Consider the following 5,467-nt stretch of genomic DNA (forward strand, 5'->3'; position numbering starts at 1 on the left):
GCTTGCCACGCGCTGCAAACCAGCGTTCTTGAACTGATAGTGATGAGAATCTCACCATGACCGTCGGCGATGCTTTTTTTTTTTTTGCATGGAAGACGGTGGATAGCCACAACTTCTCATTTAGTAGGCTTATGAAGATCAAGTTTTTATGCCAGAATTGGGGGCTTCAAACAGGTTTTCTTCCTACTTAAATGGCGAGCCAAGGATTTCTATATTCAAGTTCCTACTATGTTGCTCGATATCATTCAACTCTGCTGTAGTATTTGAATCAAGGCCTCCTGATCAACCACCTTTTCCTGCAATTCATGTATTTCTTTCTTGTAATCCGACGCTTCTTCTTGTACGACCACATCATCATATTTTGCTGACATCAGCGTTACAGAATCTTCCAACTCATTGTACGCGGTAGAAAGCTTACTGAAATCTGATTTTAACAAAAACAACGAGTCGACTTTGACAAACAGCTCTGGTAGGTGTTCCACATCTCGTTTATCGCTTTTAGTCCTGCTACCAGTTCTGAAAGGTCCCCGCTGCCGGTCGACTGTAGCGCCTGTGAAGTCGAACTACCGCCTTTTCTGCTGGTACGGCAGGTTTTGCACACCCATACATCTCTTTTCTGCGTTCCCATCGTATTGAATGTATTTGGAGCGATTCCTGAACAGTTCTGCCCCAAGTGGTACGGCTCTTTACAGTCTGCACATCTCACGAAACGGCCATAGTCAGGTAATGGCTTCTGGCAGACAAGACAATCATCAGCCATCACCGGTACAAAAGCTCAGACAACTTAACAGATAGCGATAATGAAGCGGGTCTATGGAGCAAAATCAAACTCACACTACCTGTCCAACGATAGCAGAAATGTACTGGCCGTGCTCGCTGCCACCGACTGCACCGCGGACGAAGTGTCCGCCCATTTTAACTTGTGGCTTGCAGTGCAGTGCTTTCAAGATGGTTCTGAGAGGTTTCCACTTTGCGCTGTCGAACGAAAAGCAGAAATGTGCTGTCCGAGCTCGCTGGCACCGACTGCAATAATAATAATAATAATAATAATAATAATAATAATATTAATAATAATAATAATAATAATAATCAATCTTTGGTTTTCGGTGCCCAGGAACAACCCAAAGGTATTGGTGCTGGTACACCATTTACACGCACAAATGTAAATTTCTTTCACCACAAAGGAAGACACTCAGGGGAGGTAATGCAGCAAGGCGATAGAAAAAAAAAGACAAACTAGACGTGACTGCAAGCATGAAGCAAAATGCGAAAACAAGAAAACAGCGAGAGCAGCGGTAAATGAAAACCGCTACAACAGGCAACAGACAAATAAATAACTAATAAAACAATAAACAAAGAGAATGAACACAAGAACGACCGATAACAGCCAAGTACAGCATATAGCAAAATACAAACAAGAAGAAAGCCAATACTAACATGAACGAATAAGAAACCTCTGAAATACAAGCTAGAAATACAATCATACACAATAAGAAATGTAATTATTGAACGCGTTACAGACAATCAGGCGTGAGTGCACAGTAATAAAGAAACAATATTAATGAAAACAAGTAGTCGTGATGAACAATTAAGGAGAAAAAACAATATAATACCGGTGAAAATGCACAAGTGTAGTAAAGACAAATTGCATGAAAAGGGAAGTTACGTATGAGAAAAAGAGTGCTCAAATTGGAACGTCACGGACATCCAATATAAAGGAAGGGAGAGAATTTTCGAATATATCAAGGTGAGCACAAAGAGAATTAAACAACTTTTGCATTCTGTCCAGAGGGGAGAGGAAGTACAGGAGCGCAGAAACTTGGAACGGTCTGAATTCTCTTATGCCCTTTGCGGTACACGAAAAAGGATACGCGCAAGGAGCTGAGGGCACAGAATGTGCCCATGAAGAAGTTTACACAAGAAAATTATATCTGCCCTAACGCGACGGCAGCTAAAACAAGGAAGCTGCAGTGAGTTACTCCGTCTGGGACGAGAGCTGGAAGTTTTGCAAGAAAACCGAAGTATGCGTAAAAACTTTAGCTGAACTCTGTCGATTTTTTCACAGTTCGACTGGCAAGTGCCGTTCCAAACAACAGACGCATATTCCAAAAGCGGCAAGCATATGGAGAGGTAGAGCTTTAAGAAAGGAAGTGGGGCTCGAAACTCTCTCGAAAGCCGGCAGATGAAGCCGAGTGTACGCATAGCCCGTAGAGCAATGCGTTTTGTATGAGAGGAGAAGTTGAGGCTACGGTCGAAAAGTACGCCGAGGTCATTAATTTCATCAACCCTGGGCAGCGGCCTACCATTCACAGAATAAGAGTAGCGAAGACTGCATTTTACGCGTAAATGAGACAACCTTGGTTTTAGATGAATTGAGAGTGAGCCCATTCTTCAAGCACCAATCTGAGAAGGCGGATATGTCCGATTGCAATGACAAGCAATCGTGGAGAGTATGTATTGCCTTGAACATTTTTATATCGTCCGCATAAAGGAGAAACGAGGAGTTTTTGACCACGGAGGAAACGTCATTGATAAAAACAGAGAACAGAAGCGGGCCTAATACCGAGCCCTGAGGAACTCTGCTGGTTGGAGTGTAAACAAATGAAGTCTGTCCATTTATACTGACAAAGCAGGACCGATCAAGAAGATAGTTGATTAGGAGGGCTACAATTGAAACGTCGATCTCAAACAGCAGAAGCTTTTGAAGAAGTAATGAGTGAGTAACAACGTCGAAAGCTTTGCTGAAATCACAGTACACAGCGTCCACCTGACACGTCTGAAGGACTTCAGCTGATGTATCCATCATAAGAGCCACAAGGTTAGTTGTAGTAGAACGACATTTTATGAAACCATGCCGATTATGTATGATTACATGTTTGAGTTGGAAGGAAAGTGCTTTGTGTAAAACTAATTCAAAAAGCTTAGAGGTTGCAAAAAGAAGAGAAATAGGGCGATAGTTCGAAACATCAGATTTGTTTCCTGATTTGCTATGAGAAGTGATAACACATTTGATAGAATGTAGTACATCATCGTAAACGGGAGGAGGCAGATTAGGGGAAATGTAGAAAGTTGCCAATAAAAGTTTTGAATGTCGAGTTAAAGTGAGCTCTAACCAAACAGATTCTTTAATGGTTTCCAGGTCGGAACATCAAATGCACTGCACGGAACTGTCAATAGCAATGAGCACTCCACCTCCTCTTTGCTTAGGAGCTGATTCAGGGTGGTCACTTCAAAAAACAGAATAATTATTAGGAAAGATGTTACCTAAGTTAACCTCGCTAGACAGCCAGGTTTCAGTAATTACAACAGCCGAATAGCAAGAGCCTAATACAGATGAAAAAAAAAAAAGGTCCGTTAGTCCGAAGACCTCGGGCATTTTGGTAATAAATATCCAAGATGGGGTTGTCTGCCTTTAACTGTCAGCTCGGAAGGATGCAGCATACCATCTAGGAGCTTTCCAAGAAAAGCCTTGAAGATGCAGCACGTCGGCCACATCGAAGGGTCAACAAGCTGATCGTACGATTCCTCGCTGAATGTAATGTAGAAGGACGAGTAAGAGTCATATTTCGTTTTGAACTGCCGGCAGGAAAGGGGGGTGACATTCACGGACTTGCGATGGTTAGTCAGTTCCGCCGACGTTGTCTCAGGGCACAGCTTGGAGACGAAAATAGCCGTCGGTCGCTTGTGAGGTCTGGTGAGGTTCAGGCAAAATGAACTCAACGAGCCAGTGATGGCTGGGCTTCGGTGCTTCTTCTGCGCATCAGGCAAATTAAGCATAATTGGGGGTACAGACACAGATGTTGGGCAGGTGGCCAAATCAACGGGTGCATTCCTACAGTGAAGGGCAGAATAGTAGCTCTTAGACGGCTGGAACATAAGGGAAGGACTGCTCGCGGACAGAGGCTTGACGAAAGGCGGGTCACGCTGAGATGAAGCAGGGCGCCGCGCAAGCTCTTTGCGCAGGCTGCGAACATCAGCCCGCAGAAAGGCAACGACCTCGGCCTGGAGAGCGAGCGCCCGCGAGTTGTCGCCATGAAGGCGCTCATTCTCCTCCCGTAGCTGAGCCACGTCGTCGCTCAGAAACGAGATTCCCTCAAGTGCGTTGAGGAGGAGAGCCCGAAGCAGGGCGAGCGCACTATCAGGTTCGCCCTTCGGTGAGGAAGTAAGGGACCGGTCGCGTTGGTCAGGTGATGGGGCTGGTGAGCCTTATAATAATAAGGGAAATGGCGCAGTATCTGTCTCATATATCGTTGGACACCTGAACCGCGCCGTAAGGGAAGAGATAGGAGGGAGTGAAAGAAGAAAGGAAGAAAGAGGGAGGTGCCGTAGTGGTGGGCTCCGGAATAATTCCGACCACCTGGGACCTGGGTGTCTTTAACGTGCACTCACATCGCACAGTACACGGGCGCCTTAGCGTATTGCATCCTTAAAAACGCAATCGCCGTAGTCTGGTTCGAGCCCGCGAATTCCGGATCAGTAGCCGAGCGCTCTAACCACTGAGCCAACGCGGCGGGCCCACAGCGATTATGAGTGACGAACATCTCGCGATCAAACTTTAATTTAACTGCCACCTGCACTCAACGTTACAGACGCCAAGCCGCGTCTACACTTCCCCGATACACCACAGCTTTCGATCTCCAACCAGGTTCAGCAGTAGCTTAACCGCAGCTAGTTTTTTTTTCGCTTGACACAGCTAGGATGTAGGGACGAGAGTTCGTACAGTCCTCCGTACCCTTCTCCAGAGGGCGCGAACGGCGTGCGGCGATGTCCGGTTTCGTCCCAAGTGCCCTAAGCCGCCAAACAGCATTATCGCTTGCACGTTTTTTTTATAAATCTCGCTTTCCGTTTGATACCTTAAAAAATGGCCAGTGACTTAGCTCAGCTAGGCCAGGACACACGTAGCGATATGATTCGAAAGCCCTTGTTGCTGGAGCACTGGTGTCAGCCGTATGGTGTGGTCAGTCATCCGGCGCATCTCCTTCGTGCCGTGTTTTTTCTGCTCCATCGGACGTTCTTCTTCTCGTAGTTCGGCAACAATGACTCGGTGTCTCTGCCGTTCCACATCTTCACGCCGCCGCTTGGCGAGAGGCCCTTCCCGCTCTTTTGATGTCTCAGACGCATGCTTAGCCTTTCGTCTTTCGCCTTTTGATGGAAACGATTGTCCTGAAACATTTGTGGTTTAGTGACTATAAGATTCCGTATGTTCCAACATGGTCTCTTCTACCGAAGGAACCTCTTTGTATTCCCCGACGGTCTAAAAGATATGGAAAGCGAGTAAGAGATTTTTACATTCCCTTTTACTTTAACCGGTTACATCCAAGTGTTTGCCCGAAAAAAACTAAATATCAAATAAACAAGGTGCTGCAGTACACTCATTTGAGGGTTTACGACGTTGTACGCATATTCCCTACCACCTGTCAAGTAAATCCTGTGATGTCACCGATTTCTGTTGCATTTTTTGCACTGA

The sequence above is a fragment of the Amblyomma americanum genome, chromosome 10 (genome assembly GCF_052857255.1).
Source record: "Amblyomma americanum isolate KBUSLIRL-KWMA chromosome 10, ASM5285725v1, whole genome shotgun sequence".
In the NCBI taxonomy this organism is placed as follows: domain Eukaryota; kingdom Metazoa; phylum Arthropoda; class Arachnida; order Ixodida; family Ixodidae; genus Amblyomma; species Amblyomma americanum.